Below are 22,754 nucleotides of genomic sequence, written 5' to 3' on the forward strand. Positions count from 1 at the left end.
ATCAAACCGGGAGAAAGTGAGGACTGCAGATGCTGGAGATCAGAGCTGAAAAAATGTGTTGCTGGAAAAGTGCAGCAGGTCAGGCAAGCCTGAAGAAGGGCTTATGCCCGAAACGTGGATTCTCCTGATACTTCGATGCTGCCTGACCTGCTGCGCTTTTCCAGCAACACATTTTTAAGCTCACCATCAAACCGGCAGACAAGGGAGGCGCAGTGGTAGTTTGGCGCACCAATCTTTACACCGCTGAAGCTAGACACCAACTCGCGGACACCTCCTGCCCCCGTGACCATGACCCCATCTCACACCACCAAACCATCATCTCCCAGACCATCCATAAGCTCATCACCTCAGGAGATCTCCTATCCACTGCCTCCAACCTCAGTCCCACAACCCCGCACCGCCCGTTTCTACCTCCTGCCCAAAATCCACAAACCTGATTGCCCCGGCCGACCCATTGTCTCAGCCTGGTCCTGCCACACCAAACTCATCTGTGCATACCTCGACACTGTCCTGTTCCCCTTAGTCCAAGAACTCCCCACCGACGTTTGGGACACCACCCACGCCCTCCACCTCCTCCATGATTTTCAGTTCCCCGGCCCCCAACGCCTTATCTTCACCATGGACATCCAGTCCCTGTACTCCTCCATCGCCCATCACGAAGGCCTCAAAGCCCTCTGCTTCTTCCTCTCCTGCCGACCCAACCAGTATCCTCAGTCACCCTCCTTCAACTGACTGAACTGGTCCTCACTCTGAACAACTTTTCTTTCCAATCCTCCCACTTCCTCCAAACCAAAGGAGTAGCCATGGGCACCCACATGGGCCCCAGCTATGCCTGCCTCTTCGTCAGATATGTGGAACAGTCCATCTTCCGCAGCTACACTGGCACCACCCCCTACCTTTTCCTCCGCTACATCGATGATTGTATCGGTGCTACCTCATGCTCCCACGAGGAGGTTAAACAGTTCATCCACTTTACTAACACCTTCCACCCCGACCTCAAATTTACCTGGACCGTCTCAGACTCCTCCCTCCCTTTCCTAGACCTCTCCATTTCTACCTCGGGCGACCGACTCAACACAGACATTTACTATAAACCAACCGACTCCCACAGCTCCCTAGATTTCACCTCCTCCCACCCTGCCCCCAGTAAAAATGCCATCCCATATTCCCAATTCCTTCACCTCCGCTGCATCTGCTCCCAGGAGGACCGATTCCAAGACCGAACAACCCAGATGGCCTCCTTCTTCAAAGACCGCAATTTCCCTTCAGACGTGGTTGACGATGCTCTCCACCGCATCTCCTCCTCTTCCCACTCCTCTGCCCTTGAACCCTGCCCCTCCAATCGCCACCAGGACAGAACCCCACTGGTCCTCACCTACCACCCCACCAACCTCCAGATACATCGTACCATCCTTCATCGTTTCTGCCACCTCCAAACAGACCCCACCACCAAGGATATATTTCCCTCCCCATCCCTATCAGCGTTCCGGAAAAACCACTTCCTCCGCAACTGGGAGCAGCGGCCGAGTAAAAGCGAACCCGGGAGACTTTTCACCGCAGAGAGCGGCGCGAGCTGGACGGAAGTGAGGTTGGAGCGCAGAGCTGGTCGGGAAGGTAAGTGATTAGTATTTGAGTGGGTGTGTTCTCGACCCCAGGCCCTACTTCGTAGGGCCTCCCTTCCACCCTCCTCCTCTAACCTAACTTTAAAGTCCACAGGTAAGTGACTCAGTGTTATTGACTCAGTGTTCTTGTTTTGGAGACAAAGTGTACAGTCATGGCAGCGCAGGCGGTGGAATGTTCCTCCTGCAGGATGTTTGAGGTAGGGGTGACCACCGATACTCCTGCCGACTTCGTCTGCAGGAAATGCAGTCAGATCCTGCTCCTCACCGAACGAGTTAGGGAACTGGAACTGGAGTTGGATGAACTGAGGATTATTCGAGAGGCTGAGAGGGTGATTGATAGAAGCTACAGGGACATAGTTACGCCGGAGAACAGAGGTAGCTGGGTAACAGTTAGAGGTGGGAAGGGGAAGAAGCAGGCAGTGCAGGGTTCCCCTAAATAATAAGTATACAGCTTTGGAAACTGTTGGGGGGGACAGCCTTGCAGGTGTAAGCTGCAGTGAAGGGGTCTGTGGCGTGAGGTCTGCCTCTGAGACTCAGAAGGGAAAGGGGGAGAGGAGGAGACCGCTAGTTATAGGAGACTCTCTAGTTAGAGGGACGGACAGGCGGTTCTGTGGACATGAGCGAGACTCTCGGATGGTTTGTTGCCTCCCGGGTGCCAGGGTCCGAGACGTCTCGGACCGTGTCTTCAGAATCCTTAAGGGGGAGGGTGTGCAGCCAGAAGTCGTGGTACACATTGGCACCAACGACAGGTAGGAAGAGGGGTGGGGAGGTCATTCAAGAGCTCAGGGAGTTAGGCTGGAAGCTAAAAGCTAGGACAGACAGAGTCGTCATCTCTGGGTTGTTGCCAGTGCCACGTGACAGTGAGGCAAGGAATAGGGAGAGAGTGCAGTTGAACACGTGGCTGCAAGGATGGTGTAGGAGGGAGGGCTTCAAGTATTTGGACAATTGGACTGCATTCTGGGGAAGGTGGGACCTGTACAAACAGGACGGGTTGCACCTGAACCAGAAGGGCACCAATATCCTGGGGGGTAGGTTTGCTCTTCGGGGGGGGTTTAAACTAATTTGGCAGGGGGATGGGATACGGACTTGTAGTGTCCAGCAAGGAAGCTAGCTGTGTGTCAGAATGTCCAAGACTGTAGGGAGGCTGTGGAGAGGTAGCACTGACAGGGAATACTTGCGGACACAGAGATGGGCTCAAGTGCATATACTTCAACGCAAGGAGTATCAGAAATAAGGTGGGTGAACTTAAGGCGTGGATCGGTACCTGGGACTACGATGTTGTGGCCATCACGGAAACGTGGATAGATGAGGGACAGAAATGGCTGTTGGAGGTTCCTGGTTACAGATGTTTCAGTAAGATTAGGGAGGGTGGTAAAAAAGGAGGGGGGGTGGCATTGCTCATTAGAAATGGTATAACGGCTGCAGAAAGGCAGTTCGAGGGCGATCTGCCTTTGGGGGTAGTATGGGCTGAAGTCAGAAATAGGAAAGGTGCAGTCACCTTGTTGGATGTTTACTATAGGCCTCCCAATAGCAGCAGAGATGTGGAGAAACAGATTGGGAAACAGATTTTGGAAAGGTGCAGAAGCGACTTCAACTTCCCAAATATTGATTAGAAGCTCTTTAGATCGAGTAGATTGGATGGGGCGGTGTTTGTGCAGTGTGTCCAGGAAGCTTTTCTAACTCAATATGTAGATTGTCCAACCAGAGGGGAGGCCATGGTACTCGGTAATGAACCGGGACAAGTGATGGGCTTGTTAGTGGGTGAACATTTTGGTGATGGTGACCACAATTCTGTGACTTTCACCTTGGTTATGGAGTGGGATAGGTGCGCACAACAAGGTAGATTTTACAATTGGGGGAAGGGAAATTACGATGCTGTAAGACAGGATTTGAGGAGCATAAGTTGGGAGCATAGGCTGTCAGGGAAGGATGTGGTGGAAATGTGGAACTTTTTCAAGGAGCAGATACGACGTGTCCTTGATATGTATGTACCTATCAGGCAGGAAAGAAATGGTCGTGTGAGGAAGCCTTGGTTGACGAGGGAGGTTGAATGTCTAGTAAAGAGGAAGAAGGAGGCTTACATAAGGTTGAGGAAACAGGGTTCAGACAGAGCAGTGGAGGGATACAGGATAGCCAGAAGGGACCTGAAGAAAGGGATTAGGAGAGCTAAGAGAGGGCATGAAAAATCCTTGGCGGGTAGGATCAAGGATAACCCCAAGGCATTTTATGCGTATGTGAGAAACCTGAGAATGACGAGAACGAGGGTAGGTCCGATCAAGGACAGTAGTGGGAGATTGTGTATTGAGTCGGAAGAGATAGGAGAGGTCTTGTACAAGTACTTCTCTTCAGTATTTACGAACGAGAGGGACCGTATTGTTGAAGAGGAGAGTGTGAAACGGACTGGTAAGCTAGAAGAGATACTTGTTAGGAAGGAAGATGTGTTGGGCATTTTGAACAACTTGAGGATAGACAAGTCCCCCGGGCCTGACGGGATATATCCTAGGATTATGTGGGAAGCAAGAGAGGAAATTGCAGTACCGTTGGCAATGATCTTCTCGTCTTCACTGGCAACTGGGGTGGTACCAGGGGACTGGAGAGTAGCGAATGTTGTGCCCCTGTTCAAAAAAGGGAATTGGGATAACCCCGGGAATTACAGACCAGTTAGTCTTACTTCTGTGGTAGGCAAAGTAATGGAAAGGGTACAGAGGGATAGGATTTATGAGTATCTGGAAAGACACTGCTTGATTAGGGACAGCCAGCACGGATTTGTGAAGGGTAGGTCTTGCCTTACAAGTCTTATTGAATTCTTCGAGGAGGTGACCAAGCATGTGGATGAGGGTAGAGCAGTGGATGTAGTGTACATGGATTTTAGTAAGGCATTTGATAAGGTTCCCCATGGTAGGCTTATGTGGAAAGTCAGGAGGCATGGGATAGAGGGAAATTTGGCCAATTGGATAGAAAAGTGGCTAACCGGTCGAAGTCAGAGAGTGGTGGTAGATGGTAAATATTCAGCCTGGAGCCCAGTTACAAGTGGAGGTCCGCAGGGATCAGTTCTGGGTCCTCTGCTGTTTGTAATTTTTATTAATGACCTGGATGAGGGAGTCGAAGGGTGTGTCAGTAAATTCGCAGATGATACGAAGATAGATGGAGTTGTGGACAGTGAGGAGGGCATTTGTCGTTTGCAAAGGGACTTAGATATGATGCAGAGCTGGGCTGAGGAGTGGCAGATGGAGTTCAACCCTGCCAAGTGTGAGGTTGTCCATTTTGGAAGAGCAAATAAGAATGCGGAATATAAGGTTAATGATAGGGTTCTTAGTCAGGTGGAGGAACAGAGGGATCTTGGGGTCTATGTACATAGATCTTTGAAAGTTGCCACTCAGGTGGATAGAGTTTGCAAGAAGGCCTATGGTGTATTATCGTTCATTAGCAGAGGGATTGAATTCAAGAGTTGTGAAGTGATGTTGCAGCTGTACAGGACTTTGGTTAGGCCACATTTGGAGTACTGTGTGCAGTTCTGGTCACCTCACTTTAGGAAAGATGTGGAAGCTTTAGAGAGGGTGCAGAGAAGATTTACCAGGATGTTACCTGGAATGGAGAATAGGTCATACGAGGATAGGTTGAGAGTTCTCGGCCTTTTCTCGTTGGAACGGCGAAGGATGAGGGGTGACTTGATAGAGGTTTATAAGATGATCAGAGGAATAGATAGAGTAGACAGTCAGAAACTTTTTCCCCGGGTACAACAGAGTGTTACAAGGGGACATAAATTTAAGGTGAAAGGTGGAAGGTATAGAGGGTTGTCAGGGGAAGGTTCTTTAGATTAGATTAGATTAGATTAGATTACTTACAGTGTGGAAACAGGCCCTTCGGCCCAACAAGTCCACACCGCCCCGCCGAAGCATAACCCACCCATACCCCTACATCTATATATATATCTACCCCTTACCTAACACTACGGACAATTTAGCATGGCCAATTTACCTGACCTGCACATCTTTGGAGTGTGGGAGGAAACCGGAGCACCCGGAGGAAACCCACACAGACACGGGGAGTACGTGCAAACTCCACACAGTCAGTCGCCTGAGGCGGGAATTGAACCCGGGTCTCTGGCGCTGTGAGGCAGCAGTGCTAACCACTGTGCCACCGTGCCGCCCAGAGAGTGGTGGGGGCATGGAATGCGCTGCCCGTGGGAGTGGTAGAGTCAGAATCATTGGCGACCTTTAAGTGGTATTTCGATAGGTACATGGATGGGTGCTTAATCTAGGATAGAAGTTTGGCACAACATCGTGGGCCGAAGGGCCTGTTCTGTGCTGTATTGTTCTATGTTCTATGTTCTATGTTTAACTCCCACGTCAGATCCACACCCCCCACCAACCCAACCTCCACTCCCAGCACCTTCCCCTGCAAATGCAAGAAATGCAAAACTTGCGCCCACCTCCCCCCTCACTTCCTTCCAAGGCCCCAAGGGATCCTTCCATATTCATCACAAATTCACCTGCACCTCCACGTACATCATTTACTGCATCCGCTGCACCCGATGTGGCCTCCTATACATCGGAACGTTTCAGAGAACACCTCTGGGACACCCGCAACAACCAACCCAACTGCCCCATGGCTGAACACTTTAATTCCCCCTCCCACTCCACCAAGGACATTCAGGTCCTTGGCCTCCTCCATCACCAGACCATGGCAACACGATGCCTGGAGGAAGAGCGCCTCATCTTCTGCCTAGGAACCCTCCAACCACAAGGGATGAATGCAGATTTCTCCAGCTTTCTGATTTCCCCTCACCCCCACCTTATCTCAATCCCAACCCTCGGACTCAGCACCGCCTTTTTGACCTGCAATCTTCTTCCCGACCTCTCCGCCCCCACCCCTTCTCCGGCCTATCACCCTCACCTTAACCTCCTTCCACCTATTGCATTCCCAACGCCCCTCCCCCAAGTCCCTCCTCCCTACCTTTTATCTTAGCCTGCTTGGCACACCCTCCTCATTCCTGAAGAAGGGCTTATGCCCGAAACGTCGATTCTTCTGCTCCTTGGATGCTGCCTGACCTGCTGCACTTTTCCAGCAACACATTTTTCAGCTCTGATCTCCAGTATCTGCAGTCCTCACATTCTCCATATCTCACTTTATATAAACATAGATAATAGGAGCCTGAGGCGACTGTTTGATCCCTTGAGCCATGATTCAATATGATCATGGCTGATCATTGAGCTCAATACATTAAATCCACCCTTCCCCAATGTCCCTTGAACCACATGATCTATATCTATTTCCTTCTTTAAAACACACTGTTTGGCCTCAACTGCTTTCTGTGGTGTGAATTCCACAGGCTCACCACTCTCTGGGTGAAGACACTTCTCCTCATCTCAGCTCTAAAAGATTTACCCCTAAACCTTAAACTGTGTCCCATGGCTCTCGACACGCCCCCATCAGGAATATCCTTCTTACATTTAACCTGGCTGGCCCCAGCAGAATTTTATAGGTTTCTATGTGATCCCTCATTCTAAATTCCGATGAATACAATCCTTACCTCAATCTCTCCTCATGTGTCAATCCTGTCATCTCAGGATTCAATCTGGTAAATCTTCACTGCACTCCCTCGATCGCAAGAACATTCTTTCCCAAACAAGGATACCAAAACTGCACCCGGTATTTCAGATGTGGCCTCACCAATGCCCTGTTTAATCACAGTGAGACATGTTATTCCTTTCCTCTTGCTATGAATGCCAACATGTAGTTAGCCTTCTTCACTGCCTACTGCACCAACACACTTCCTTTCAGTGACTCATACACAAAAACACCCTTCTCCCAATTTACAGCCATTAAAATAACCTGCCTTTCTGGTTTTGTTACCAAAGTGGAAAACTTCACATTTATCCACACAAAATTGTATCTATCACGCAAATTGCCCACTAACGCAGCCAATCCAATTAGCTTTACATCCTCCTCAAAGCTGACCATTTAACATACCTTTGTATTATCTGCAAATTTTGATACATTACATTTTGATCTGTTATCTGCATTGTTGACATATCTTGTGAATAGCTGGGGTCCCAGTCCCAATCTCTGCAGTACTCCAGTCATTAGTCATCACAAAACATTGATCTAATCCTCCCTCACTCACATACAGAATGGCAGATGTTAGTCTGATTTTCAAAACTGACTGTATGGAGATTCAATTAGCAATTGTGATTCACCAAATTATAAAAGCACAGAAACAGGCCAGTTGGCCCATTGTGTCCAAGCTTTCTGACCATGTGCCATTCTCTTACATTGTTTATCATCAATTAATCATCTAGTGCCCTTGATTGACTCTGCCAAAACCACTGTTCCATGCAATGTCTTCCAGATCTAATTACTCGCTGAGTGAAGTTTCTTTCTCACATCCATTTCCTTCTCTTGCAATGTATTTGCAATCGACCCTCTTATTCTCAATGCTTCTACTACTGGGAGGGATTTGGTTGAGCCCAGTTGTCTGGGTCAATGGTTTGCAGAGCAGTGTGATGTCAACAGTGGGTTTAATACCCATTGCCAGTTTCAGGTTCCCATGAAGGGCTTTCCTTCTCAACCTCTTCCCTTGCCTGAGGTTTGCTGACCCTCAGATTAAACCATCACCACTTGATTCTCTCTTGAATGAGGAAGCAGCCCCTTATGGTCTGGTAAGACTATGGCACCATGACATACTAGTCAGCATGGCGTCACATTATCTACTCTGGGTAGGCTGTGCATGATTTTGAAAACTTCTTTCAAATCTTCCGCCAGCCTTCTCCAATCTAACTTTCTGACTGAAATTTCTTACTGCTGGAGCCATTCATGTGAAGGTGGTTTCTCCAAACCCCCCAGTTTCTGCTCCTTCTCTTCAGCTGAAAGTAAATTAACCCAAGAACAGTCTCATGGTCCATTCTGGTGCCTGGGTCTCTTCACTCTGATAAACTAACTCCAGTTAAACACCAAGAAGAATGAAGCCGCTGTTACCAGTCCCTGCTCCAATTTTCATTCCTGATCTACTGCCTCGATCCCTCTCTCCTGTAACTCATTGTGATTCACAACTTGGTGCTGCATTTGATTCTGAGAGGAGTTGCTGATCTCAGACCAAAGAGAAAAGAACGTAGAAAAATACAGCACAGGAACAGGCCCTTCAGCCCTCCAAGCCTGCACCGATCTAGATCTTCTACCTAGACTTGTCACCTATTTTTTAAGGATCTGTATCCTCCTGCCCCTTGCCCATTCATGTATCTGTCTGGATACATCTTAAATGACGCTATCGTGCCTGACTCTACCAGCTCTGCTGGCAATTTGGTTCCAGGAACCCACCACCTTCTGTGTAAAGAACTTTCCACTGGTATTTCCCTTAAATGTTTCCACTCTTACCTTGAACTTGTGACCTCTATTAATTGAAACCCCCACTCTGGGAAAAAGCTTCTTGCTATCTACCATGTCCATACCTCTCATGATTTTGTAGATCTCAATCAGGTGCCCCCTCAACATTCATCTTTCCAATGGAAATAATCCTAATCTACTCAACCTGTCTTCACAGCTAGCGTCCTCCATACTAGGCAGCATCCCAGTCAATCTCCTCTGCACCCTCTCCAAAGCATCCACATCCTTTCAGTAATGTGGCAAACAGAACTGTATGCTGTACTCTAAATGTGGCCAAACCAAAGTCTAATACAACTCTAACACGACCTGCCAACTCTTGTACTCAATACCCTGTCTGACGAAGGAAAGCATGCCGTGTGCCTTCTCGACCACTCTACTGATCTACGTTGCCACCTTCAGGATACAATGGACCTGAACTCCCAGATCTCTCTGTATATCAATTTTCCCCTGGACTTTTCCATTTATCGCTCTTGAACTGTATCTTCCAAAATGCATCACCTCACATTTTCCCAGATTGAACTCCATCTGCCATTTTTCTGCTCAATTCTCCAATCTATCTACATTCTGCTCCAATCTCTGACCGTCCCCTTCAGTATTTGCTACTCCACCAATCTTAGTGTCATCTGCAAACTTGCTAATCAGACCATCTACACTTTCTTCCAGATCATTTATGTAAATCATTAACAGCAGTGGTCCCAGCACAGAGCCTTGTGGAACACCACTGGTCACTGTTCTCCATTTTGAGAAACATGTTTCCACTACTACTCTTTGTCTCCTGTTGCCCAGCCAGTTCTCTATTCATCAGGCTAGTATACCCTGGACCCCATGTGACTTCACTTTCTCCATCAGCCTACCGTGGGTAGCCTTATCAAATACCTTACTGAAGTCAATGTCTTTGACATCTGCAGCCACTTAAATCAAATTTGTCACTTTCTCAATGAACTCTATTATACTGGTAAGACATGACCTTCTTTGCACAAAACCATGTTGCCTATCATTCATCAACCCATTTTCTTTCAAATGCATCCTATCCCTCAGTACCTTCTCCAGCAGCTTACTTATCACTTACGTCAGGCTCACCAGTCAATAATTATCTGGATTATTCTTGCTACCCTTCTTAAAAAAGGGGACAACATTAGCAATTATCCAGTCCTCCAGTACCTAACACATGTTCAAGGATGCTGCATAGATATCTGTTAATGCTCAGCTATTTCCTCTTTCCTCTTTCCTATTTCCTCTTTCACTTCAGTAACCTGGGATAGACCCCATCCAGACCTGGGGACTTGTCCGCCTTAATGCCTTTTAGAATACCCAACATTTCCTCTCTCCTTATGCTGACTTGACCTAGAGTAATCAAACATCTATGCCAAACCTAAACATCCATCATGTCCCTCTCCTCGGTGAATACTGATGCAAAGTACTCATTAAGAATCTTACTCATTTTCTCTCACTCCACACATATCTTTCCTGCTTTGCCCTTGAGAAGGCCAACCCTTTCTCTTGTTACTCTCTTGATTGTTATATATGAATAAAATGCTTTGGGATTTTCCTTAACCTTGTTTGCTAAAGCTATTTCATGAGTTCTTTTAGCCCTCTTAATTCCGTGTTTCAGATTGGTCCTCCTTTCCCAATATTCTTCCAAAGCTTTGTCTGTCTTCAGTCGTCTAGACCTTATGTATGTTTCCTTTTTTCTCTTAGCTAGACTCACAATTTCCCCTGTCATCCATAGTTCCCTAATCATGCCGTTTTTAATCCCTTGTTTTCACAGGGATATGTCTGCCATGCACTCCAATCAATCTTTCTTTAAAATCCTGCCGCATATCAAATGTGGATTTACCCTCAAACAGCTGTTCCCAAGCTACATTCCCCAGCTCCTGTCGAATTTTGGTACAGTTGGCCTTCCCCAAATTTAGTTTTCTTCACTCTTGTCTTTGTCCATGAGTATTTTAAAACTCACAGAACTGTGATCAGTATTCCCTAAGTAATCCCCTATTGGAATTTCAACCACCTGGTTGAGCTTATTCCCCAACACCAGGTCCAGTATGGCCTCTTCCCAAGGTGGACTATTTACATACAGCTCTAAAAAAGCCCTGCTGGATGTTTGTACTGACACAGGGTAAACCTTTCTGCTAATTTAAACCAGACGCATAGAGAATCTCACCTCATGCCGTAATCTGTTACATTTCTGCTGCCCGAATTTCTGATGGACAGGTACCTTTCAAAGAGCTATGCTGCAGGCAGTTGTTGGTGCTTGGCTGCTGTTTGCAATACTCGATTTTATATACCCTAAGGCATCTGACCAGCTCATTGCTTTGATGTCATCCAAAACTGTAAAATACAAACTCAATTGGATTTTGGTATCTGGGGCAGAATTTGAACTGAATTTGAATTTGTTGTGTACAATGGCAATGCAGCTCCAGCTATTTCTTGCACAACCAAATGTTACATTTTTGAATTTTTCAGCACACTTTGTGCCAGCCAGAAGTTTCAGCTCCCTGAAAGGTACAGTACACGTCTCCAACTTCACAACAATGCTCTTTACAAACTCTGCTACATCTAAACCTCGAACACTAATTAAATGCCAGTCAATATTGGGAAAAGTTAAAATCTCCTATCACCACCACCATATTGCTCCTACATCTTTCTATAATCTGTTTCCATATTTGTAACTCTATCTCACCCTCGCTGTTGGGAGGCCTATCGTACAGCCCCAACATTGTTACCGCACCATTCCTGTTTCTGAGCTCTGCCCAATTGCCTCACTGCACGGGTTGTGCATACTGCTCTCCTTCAACACAGCTGTGACATTTTCTCTGACGTTTCATGCAACTCTTTCTTTTACTCCCCTCTCTGTCCTGCCTGAATATCCTGGGATAGTTGCCAATCTTGCCCTTTCCTCAACCAAGTCTCAGTAATAGCAATAACATCATATCCCCAGGAACTAATCCAAGCCCTAAGTTCATCTGTGCATTCTTTCATTTCTACTCTGTCTAGTACATGGCACTGGTAGCAATCCTGAGATTACTACCTCTTAGGTTCTACTTTTTAACTTGGCTCCTAACTCCCAAAATTCTGCTGGCGGGACCTCATTTGATTTTTTTATCTATATCATTGATGCCTATATGCACCACTAAGGATCTGAAACCTGAATACAGGCTGAAGTAACTGGTTGTTGTCAGGGGAAACCACGTAACAGAGGCTCTTAATGACTTCAGCTTCAAGAGGGCTTCTCGATGCAAACATGGCAAAATGTCTCTGAGGCTGCAAACTGACAATTCTACTAAAGCTGCATAAAAAGACTTTTCAGTTACTAATTGCTAATTCTGCAAGAGCTGCATAACCGACTAACCACAGTCTAGTCAATAGAGATTAGCAGACAATGCACCCTTTAAAACACAGAAATAACTTGACAAGATAAGACATTACTGGCCATTCTGAGAGACTTTCAGATGCAGGTGCAATGGCTCGATTAGTGAGATAAGGGTGGCCTGAGAGTTGGAAAATAAAGTTAGTTCCCAGGAAATATCATTGGACTAAATAGCTGTCAAATAAAGCAGTATCGTGTATTAATTGGTAATTGTTTGAATGTACTATACAATGTTGGCCTGTACCCTTACTTAAGAAAGGCATAAAAATGTCTTTGGTTTAAGAATGTGTGCAGGCCCTCCGAGGAACGTGGAACTGCATAATCTCTGTATTTCTGGATACTCTGTGCCTGGCCATATGAAAAATAAAGAGTGAAGTCTAAACAGCCAGACTGATTGTGAATGTTTATTGACAGATCATGGAACCGAGAGGCTCAGCTGGGGGTCCAGATCTTCATCTGGTGCTGTGACTCGGACTCGGTATGGATGGATTGTGAGAAGCGTTGTAAGAGCCTTGAGTCCTCTAGTATTGAGTGCAGAGGAATCGGCCGGCCAGACGTGAGTATTCTCTCCGTTTGGTTTTCCTAACATTCAAATCGCGGTTGACTCAACCCCTCACTGTCTATCGTATAAGTCCAGCACGAAAAGGATCGGTCTGGTAAGAATTTATTGTGAAAAAAAGGACTCCATTAACAGGTCAGGGACCTGCTGATCGGGCATCCAAAATAAAGTTGGGACTCTTAAAAAAGGAGTCAGAGACTCCCAGTAACAAGTTGGGGACCTGCAAATGGGGATCCGAAGTAGAGTCAGGGACTCTGATAAAAAGGAGTCAGGGAGTATTTCAATGAGGAAGTATTTCAAATGAGTTGGGGACTCAGATTGGGTCGAATTGATGTTATCTGAATTGAGTTCCAAACTGTTCTGTGAAAGACGAGATAAGCAAGTATTGTGATACATTGTAACAAGACTGCTGGTGGTTTTGGAAAGGTGAGAAGAGTTTGTGAAAGTCATTAGTTTTGTTGTTTGTTGTCGGGTTGTTGAATAGTGAAGGCCTTAAATTGGGACTATAAAAGGAAGGTTGTTTTAATATGGGTAATAATATAGATAAGACAGAAGATCTGTCTTCGTCATTGGTGAAACTATGTGAAAAGTATCCAGATAAGTCTGAAAGCCTGCAAACACTTTCAGGCCCTTAAATAAGACATTGGGTGATGAGCAGTGGCCACTGAACAGCCCTAAAGGTCCTCAATTGGTTAAATCAACCCAACAACTGATTTGTCGCTGAAACCTAGGCTCAGAAATGAAAGAATTGATTGGATTGTGGCAGCTAGTGGATACTGCCACCAAATTTGGAATTGAATTGAATAATAATCATATCATGAAATCAACCGACATCCTCAAAAATGAACGTTCTCGTGTCAAACATCAACAGAAACAAAAATAAAAGTCACCGTTGACTGATAAACAAAAAGAACTGTGCAGTTTGATGGTTGGCCTTGATTTGGGTGAGGGAGACAACAAAAATTCAGATTTCAATGATTGGTGTTCCTAAATGCATCTTGCACCACCACCTCCCTATCCCCACCTAACCCACAAGCGAATCTTAAATCAACCCCAGCTATTCCAGCCCCTGCCTCATCAACAAGTCAAGCACCCCCTGCCCTAACCCCTTTCGCACAGATTATTCAACCTCCTGTTTACCAAACTGTTATTGCATCTAATTCACAAATCCCTGTTGTTCCCCTGCCACTGGCCCCTGTCATTCTCCCACCTGGACTCACCCTTGCTATCGCCGCATCTTCTCATGCTCCTCAGATTCCCATTAGTTCGGCAGCTGCAGCTCATCCTCGGACATATGCTGCTGCTGTAGCTATGCCTGTCCCTCTGCCCCCTTCTCAGTTTACCGACTCTGTTGCTTGGAATACTCGCAGTCAACTAAAGTCGAGATCTCACCAGTCTTCTAAAAAGTCTTACCGTGTCTTGCCACAACTCGTCCAGTGATCAGAAACCTCGCTGAGTTCCTTTTCTGAGGATTTGGGAGATGACATGCTTGCTCTGGGCTTGTTCCCAAGGAGACAACTGCCAAATCCACAGGCTAGCGTTGCTGGTCAAAACTCCACTATCCCTGAATGGAATTATGTCCATTCTCTCTGTAATGCTCCGGACCGCCACAAGGCTTCCAACAGTTTGTTGATTTCCCGAGCACGACAATTAAAGTTTATGACAGCACTGCACAAGAGCTGGGCAGAGAAGTGGCAGATGGAGTTTAATTCAGATAAATGTGAGGTGCTGCATTTTGGGAAAGCAAATCTTAACAGGACTTATACACTTAATGGTAAGGTCCTAGGGAGTGTTGCTGAACAAAGAGACCTTGGAGTGTAGGTTCATAGCTTCTTGAAAGTGGAGTCGCAGGTAGATAGGATAGTGAAGAATGCGTTTGGTATGCTTTTCTTTATTGGTCAGAGTATTGAGTACAGGAGTTGGGAGGTCATGTTGCGGCTGTACAGGATATTGGTTAGGCCACTGTTGGAAGATTGTGTGCAATTCTGGTCTCCTTCCTATCGGAAAGTTGTTGTGAAACGTTTCTGAGGACTTGGGAGATGGACTTGGGAAAAGTTTTATCCCTGAGGTGGGGGAGTGCCAGAACTAGAGGGCGTAGGTTTAGGGTGAGAGGGGAAAGATATAAAAGAGACCTAAGGGGCAACTTTTTCACGCAGAGGGTGGTACATGTATGGAATGAGCTGCCAGAGGACGTGGTGGAGGCTGGTATAATTGCAACATTTAAGAGGCATTTGGATGGGCATATGAATAGGAAGGGTTTGGAGGGTTATGGGCCGGTAGCTAGCAGGTGGGACGAGATTAGGTTGGGATATCTGGTCGGCATGGACAGGTTGGACCGAAGGGTCTGTCTCCATGCTGCACATCTCTATGACTCTATGGCCTTTGGGCCCTTATTCAACAGATCCTTATCTGCAATGAATATGCCTGTTCCACTGAACGCGTTGGTTAAAATGATTTTGCTGCCCTCGCCAACGTCATGGTTCAGGGTCAGCAGCGACAGGATGATATCCTTGCTGCTGCATCCACCTTACTGATGAAACCTATTGACCTACTCATATCCTCGAACCTCACTCTAAAAGTTAGGAGTCTGCTGAATACTTTGCTGAATGCTTCCGAGAATGTTATGAATCCTATTCTGGGGATCGAGTTTTGAATTTCCATGTTTTCAATGCTAAATATAACTCTGTTATTGAACTGTCTGCCACCCTCTGTCACCATCGCAGTCAAGACAAATAACCTGGACTGGGTCGACACTAATCCCAATCAACTCCATTGTTCCATTAATGCTTTATGGCAACATCAGAGTAAAGACAAGGCGTCGACCCACGTAAAGTCGGAATTTGTTGTCCACGAAGAGACTTCTCAATAACTACCTATGCGTTGTAGTATTCGTCCTTCTCCCTTTTGAGGCCATGGACGTGGCTGGGGGTCCCTCCCAGACAACTCCCTCAGAGCCGTTTTAATCATGGTGACCCATATCACTGTGCTTGTGCCTGCCGACATGTGGCTGTTTCAATTGTGGCCAACCTTTTCATTGGGTTTCTAATTGTTCCAAAGGGGCAACAAGGGGGAGTCAAGGAGGTAGATATGGAAATTACCCCCAGGACCCTTACGATGAGGGAAGCTCCCTAGTAATAATCACCCTTTGATGCAAGCGAGAGGCAGAGGATGACTCACTAATTTTTCACAAAAAAACCCTTTTCCCAATGACGAAGTAACTTTCCTTTGAAGTCTGTGTCTTGCAAGCAGGAACCTACAGTCTTACTTCAAGTTGAAAACAGAAGGTATCCCTTTCTGATTGACACAGGAGCCCCAATGTCCTCAGTGAAATCTGACAAGAACTCTCCAATCTCTAAGAAGACCCAAATATTATCTGGCTTTCGAGGAGAAACCCATCGTTATCCAGTTTCTGATCCAGTTCCTGTCTATTTCCAAGGCTATTCCCTGGACCACCGCCTTGTGATTACGACCACATTATCCTGAAATCTAATGGGATGAGATCTCCTGTGTGCCTTTCAAGTCACATTTGCCTGTTCCCCTGCTGGTGTCCAATTTGATTCTGACTCAGGTGAATGCCAACTGGACATGTCCACTAAACCCCAATGGTGGTCACTTGACCCCCAAAGCTCTGGAAGTCATGTCACCCTTGCTTACAATCGGACAGTCCAAGATTTTTTTCAGGGATTTCATTGATACTGAATGGACTATACCAATTCTGGCCAGATGGTGAAGCAAATTATGTTCAAATACTCACTCACCTATGGAAACAGTCCCTCACATCACCGGAAGGCCAATCCGCCTCATCACACTAAAGACCTGGGCTCTTTGATCCACCGTGCAATCACCAGGGCTGATCCACACTGCTATCATCTGCAAACACTCCAAGGAGGGATAACTATCCTCTACGATCCAAATCCTACCTCTCACCGGACCACTCTCCTGCACCATGAAAGTCGGGATGTCCTTGATTTGGTCCACCCTGATGTATGGGCTGAAACATCATCTCAAGTTAGACTGACGGACCGCTCTAAAACCAAATGTTACTCTACCATCCATCTGCCAATGCCCGCTGAAACAACAGGCAATACCGAGCCTCACTGCTGTAATTGATGACTTTCTCCACCAAGGCATCCTGGTCCCTTGCCAATCACCCTGTAACATTCCAATTATGGCTGTCCCAAAACCTGGCAAGCCAGACCAGTATAGACTGGTTCAAGACTTAAGAGCTCCCAACACTTCATGCCCTGGTTCCAAATCTAGCCTCGGTACCATCAGACACTACATTTTTCACTGCTGTTGACCTGCAACATGCTTTTTTCTCTCTGCCTCTTCACGAAGACAGTCAGTACCTATTTGCCTTTACTTTTAATGGCCAGCAGTTGATGTGGACTTGACTACCTCTAGCTTCATACATTCTCCAACCCTTTTCTCTCAGGCCTTATGGAAACAATTTCGGTCTGTCACCCTAACAGGTGGGTTGCACTGATCCAATATGTAGATGACCTCCTTGTTGCCAGTCTGAATGAAGAATCTAACCGCTCTGATGTCATCCTCCTCCTCAACTATCTGAAATGTCTGGGACATGTTGTCTCTCCCAAAAAGGTCTCAATTGCACAACGCCAAGTAAAGTTTCTAGGTTTCATCTTGTCAGCTGACTCACACTCTCTTGAACAGAGCCGCATCACTACTATTGTCAACTTCCCGGTCCCGACAACTGCGAAACAGGTACGCCAGTGGCTGGGCATGATCAACTTCTGCTGACAATGGATCAGTAACACTGCCCTCATCGTTAAGATGTTGACCCCTTTTACTTCCTATGAAGATACCTTCGAGCTCTCCTCAGAGGCAAAGCAAGATTTCGACGCTCCAGCTTTGGGAAAGCCCCTCTATGACACACCTTTCCAACTTCACTGCACTATTCTGGATGACTGCACTTCCTCAGTTCTCACTCAGCTACATGGAGATTGACACCACCCGGTTGCCTATTTCTCCACTAAACTTGACTCTGTTGCCTTAGGACATCCCCATTGTACTCAGATCCTTACCGCTTTTTATCTTTGTTTGCAGTCCGCAGAAAACCTCACACTTCAGCAGGACATTGTCGTCTTCAGTTCTTATGCAGCGATCAATCTGTTGGGACAATTGTAACTCAACATTTGACTGCTGCTCACCAAAACCGTGATGAGGTTTACCTCCTCAACCCCCAGCTGACCTTTAAGTACAGTACCATCATTAATCCTGCCGATTTCCTTGCGCATCCCCCATCACTTTTATCCACTCCAGATCATGACTGTTTTCTCCTCATCAATGAGGAAATCCAAATTCATTCAGATCTTTCCAACAGCCCTATTCCAGACCCTGACATCGATATGTTCACTGATGGTCGTTCTTCTGCTGACCATGCAGGTACTCACCTCTCAGGCTATGTGATAGTTGATTACCATGGTTCTGTCCTGGAATCAGCTTGTTTTGAGACTCCCTTTTCTGCCCAACAAGCTGAACTTTTTGCCCTGATTCATGCCTGTGTCCTCGGGACAGGCCTTCGTGTTAACATTTATACTGTCTCCCACTATACCTTCAGGGTTGTGCATGATTTTGGTCAGCTCTGGAAGAATCGTGGGCTTTTGATATCTTCAGTTCCTCCCATTTCTCTCCACCAGCTCTTCTCAGAGCTTTTAACCACACTTCTGCTCCCAAAGTAGGCTTCTGTTATCAAATGTGCTGCCTATACCACTGGCCAATCCCCTGTCGACACTGGTAATTGTGCTGCTGATGAAGTCGCAAAAGGTGCCTCTTGTGGCTATCTTATGATTGTGCTTAAAATGATGAGCCAGACTGAAAGCTCTGACAAGGGTGAGTCGAACTCTGACAAACTGATGCCAACCATTTAAAATGGTGTTAGCTTACAGGGGGATGCCTCTGTCTCTGAAAAGCTGTTGTGGTCCAAGGCTGCTATTGTAATCTTGTTACTAAACTCTGGACCACTCCGGCTGGTCATATTCGTATATCTGATGCTGTTGCCTTATGGGTCATTAACTGTCACCACAATGCTACTCTTTGTGGTGCTCACTCGACATCTGACCTCCTCTTGACCATCTGGTGGCACTCTCGTCTCCAGCAGATGGCCCAAAGTGTCAGTGCTCGATGCCTCCTCTGCCAAGAACACAACCCGGGTAAGGGTGTGCCTTGCCCACTGGGCAGATACCCCTCCCTGAAGGACCCTTCCAAACTCTTCAGCTTGACTTTATTGAGTTGCAATGGTGTCAGCACCATAAGTACGTTTTGGTTATTGTTGATGCTTTTTTCTAGATGGGTTGAACCTTACCTCACCTCCCACACTGCTGCCAAAACCTTTGTAAATATTTTGCTCAAAGAGATTATTCCTCACTTTGGTATTCCTTTTTGCCAGTCCTCTGACAATGGCCCCCATTTTATTGGTGATATTAATGAGGAATTATGCTCTCATTTTGGGATCCACCTCCAACTTCATTGTGCTTATTGCCCACAGGCTGCAGGGCGATAAAAATTGACTTCTGAGACAGGTCTTTTCTGGGTGAGGTTATTGTCTCTGGTACCGTTCCACCAAGGATGCACTCCTGTGGGTAAAATCCGCTTGTCCCCAGCCAAAACCATCTACAGTCAAGCTTTCTGCACACCTTGGAATGATGCCTCCTCCCCTATTAACTTCCATCACATGACTGAGGACATGTCCTCATTTGTTCCTTCCTTGACTAAACTTTTGTGAGGTCTTCACTCCCAAGTCTGTGCTGCCCATGAAAAGCTCCCCTCCCTCAGCAGTGTTCCGACCTGTTGAACCAGGCTCCTTTGTTCTCATCAAGAGTTGGACACTTGGAGGCTGCGGTGGGAGGGACCCTTCCAGGTTCCTCCTCACCACCCCGATTGCTGTTAAGGTCACCGGACGTTCCGCCTAGGTTCATCTCCATCATTACAAGGTCATCGCACGAGCCCCTTCCAAGGGGGGAGATGATGGAGATGGACACAATGGGGAACTGAGAGAGGAACCAGAGTCAAACCAGACCAAAGGAGATGTATGACAGTCTCGTCCCCTCCACAGCTGCTTTGAGGGCAGCGTGCGGTGTGGCAGAGAGTCCAGGCGTGCACAAAGGATCTCACAGGCAGAGCCCTTCTCACCACCAGCCAAGCCATGTCTTGGTGCTTGTTGGAAAGTTCTGATGATGAGGCATTCTACCAAATGATTTTGACAGTCTGCCCAGAGAACCTCTCAACAGGATCTGTCCTCTCCTTTTCCTGAAGGGTCTCAAGGTCACTATATGCTGACCACTTCCTGATGGACTTTTGGTCAAAGGTGTTTTTCTTCATTAATTCCTCTACGAAGGACAGGTGACAGGGAACGGTCCAACTACTCGGAGCGTTCCGCGGCAGCGAGGTCAGGCCCATCCTTTGCAATACCGGGGACAGGTAGAACCTCAGTATGTAGTGACAATTTGTGCTTGCGTACCGGGGATCCACGCACAGTCTGATGCAGTGACACACAAATGTGGCCATCAAGGTGAGGGTGGCATTTGGTGTATTGTTTTCCCCCCGTTGCCCAGAGCTTTGTACATCGAGTCCCTTCGGACCCTGGCCATCTTTGATCTCCATATAAAATGGAAGATGGCGCGAGTGATTGCGACTGCACAGGGAATAGGCCAGATCTGCGCCACATATAACAACACTGACAGTGCCTCACACCTGATGGTTTTTCCCCGCGATAGAGAATGACCATAGCTTCCATCTGCCCGGTTTCTCCCTCACTTTCTTGATATGCTCCCCCCAAGACTTGGCACATGCTCCAGCCCCTCCGAACCAAATACCCAGCACCTTCAGGTGGTCAGTCCTGACAGTGAAGGGGATGAAGGATTGGTTGGCCCAGTTCCTGAAGAGCATGGCTTCACAATTGCCTCGGTTGACCTTGGCCCCCGAGGCCCGTTTGAACTGGTCACATATGCACAAGGGTCTGTGCATGGACAGAAAACGGCAACTTCATCCATGTACAGGGAGGCCTTAACTTGCAGACCCCCGCTGACAGGAATAGTTACCCCTCTCAGGCTCGCATCCTTCCTGATGGACTCGGCAAATGGCTCTATGCAGCACACAAACAAGGCAGGAGAGAGAGGGCAGCCCTGCCTGACTCCAGATCTGACTGGGAAGCTATCTGATTCCCACCCATTGATGGAGACTGCACTGACAATGTTGGTGTAGAGCAGTCTGATCCAATTACAGATTCCCTCCCCAAAGCTCATTTTGGAGAGAACATCTCTCATATACGTATGTGATATCCTGTCAAAGGCTTTCTCCTGGTCCAGGCTGATGAGGCAGGGATCCAACCCTCTGTCCTGCACATAGGCGATCGTATCCCTGAGGAGTGTGAGACTCCCAGAGATCTTCCTGCCCGGTGCAGCACAGGTTTGGTCAAGGTGGATCACCAGTCCCAGAGCAGACCTGACCCGGTTGGCGATGACCTTTGCCAAGATTTTGTAGTCTGCATTCAATAGTGAGATTAGTCTCCAATTTCTGATTTCCTCCCTCTCCCCCTTTCGCTTGTAGATGAGGGTGATGATGCCTTTCCTCATGGATTCACTCATGGTACCTGCCCGAAGCATACTGACATACACCTCCAGCATGTCCTGGCCAATCAAGTCCCACAGAGCGGAATAGAGCTTGACCGGTAAGCCGTCGCTTCCGGGAGTTTTATTCTTTTCGAAGGACTCGAGGGCCTTGGTCAGCTCGTCCAGAGATAATGGCTGGTCCAGCCTCTCCCATGTTCTGTCATCTTAAGACCTCCACGATAAAGGACAGGAACGACTGGGAGGCTGCACTTCAAGTCATACAGACTGGTACAGAAGGATTTGCTGATCCTTATGACGTCAGCCTGAGATGACGTTATCGAGCCATTTTATTCCTTCAGGCTGCTGAGCACGGAGCTCTCTTTGTGCACCTTCTGGAAGAAGAAACGTGAGCACATCTCGTCCTGCTCCACCGAGCGGACCCTGGACCGGAAGGTTATCTTGGAGGCCTCCGAGGCAAAGAGCGAGGCTTGCTGGCCCTTCACTTCCTGGACATCAACCCCGTTGACCATTGCAGAAATCATTTTTGGTAACATTCCATGCATCGAAGGAATCCGTCTCTTGGCACACAAGGACATCATTGTGGCGTAAATGGTACACAATCTCTGGCTGCTCTGAATCTCACAGATAAACAGTCCCTTTTTGAGCACTAATGCCGGCGATGATGAGTCCACATAACAGGGTAAGCTTGATCTTCATCATATTGGTCATTTCTGGATCAAGGATTAGGATATCTAAAACAGAAGAAGAATTCCCAATCAAAACATGCAGGTCTGCCAGCGCCTCAGCTAAATATATGCATTGTAAATGTACAGACCTGTATATATGAATGATTACTCGATCTCTGTATACAAAGAAATGGAATGTTTATGTATGCATGGCATGACCAATTGTACAGATCATCAAAATATTTTGTATGAATAAAGTATATTTTTGAAATAAAAAAACTCAAGAAGATCAGACAGTTCATTTACAGAACAAGTCTCAATGGTCTTTACCCTGTCGAGGTGTTTTGTGCCAGTTTGATTTCAGTTGTGCTATTGCTGGTCCTGATAAGCCTTGCCTTTATTCAAACGGGTCTAAATCAGCACATCGCAAAAGTCAAAAGGGGGAAATGACATCCCCCTCAGCTTGACTACAACTAGCTCAGGAACTAAACAGCAAAATAAGACATCATCAAAACAGCTTCCAGACTGAAGGAATACACTCCTCAGATGATCTGATAACAGACTTCC

The 22,754-nt window shown here is 46.9% G+C and overlaps 1 long non-coding RNA gene across 1 annotated transcript; it reads left to right on the forward strand.

The window, feature by feature from the left end:
* Nucleotides 1-1,514: 1,514 nt before the first annotated feature.
* On the forward strand, nt 1,515-22,534 carry LOC140494450 (uncharacterized). Its single transcript, XR_011963991.1, has 3 exons — nt 1,515-1,614; nt 12,787-12,928; nt 21,861-22,534. It is a non-coding gene; the product is annotated as an uncharacterized lncRNA (long non-coding RNA).
* Nucleotides 22,535-22,754: the final 220 nt, after the last annotated feature.

This window comes from Chiloscyllium punctatum, chromosome 24 (genome assembly GCF_047496795.1).
Source record: "Chiloscyllium punctatum isolate Juve2018m chromosome 24, sChiPun1.3, whole genome shotgun sequence".
Classification (NCBI taxonomy): Eukaryota; Metazoa; Chordata; class Chondrichthyes; order Orectolobiformes; family Hemiscylliidae; genus Chiloscyllium; species Chiloscyllium punctatum.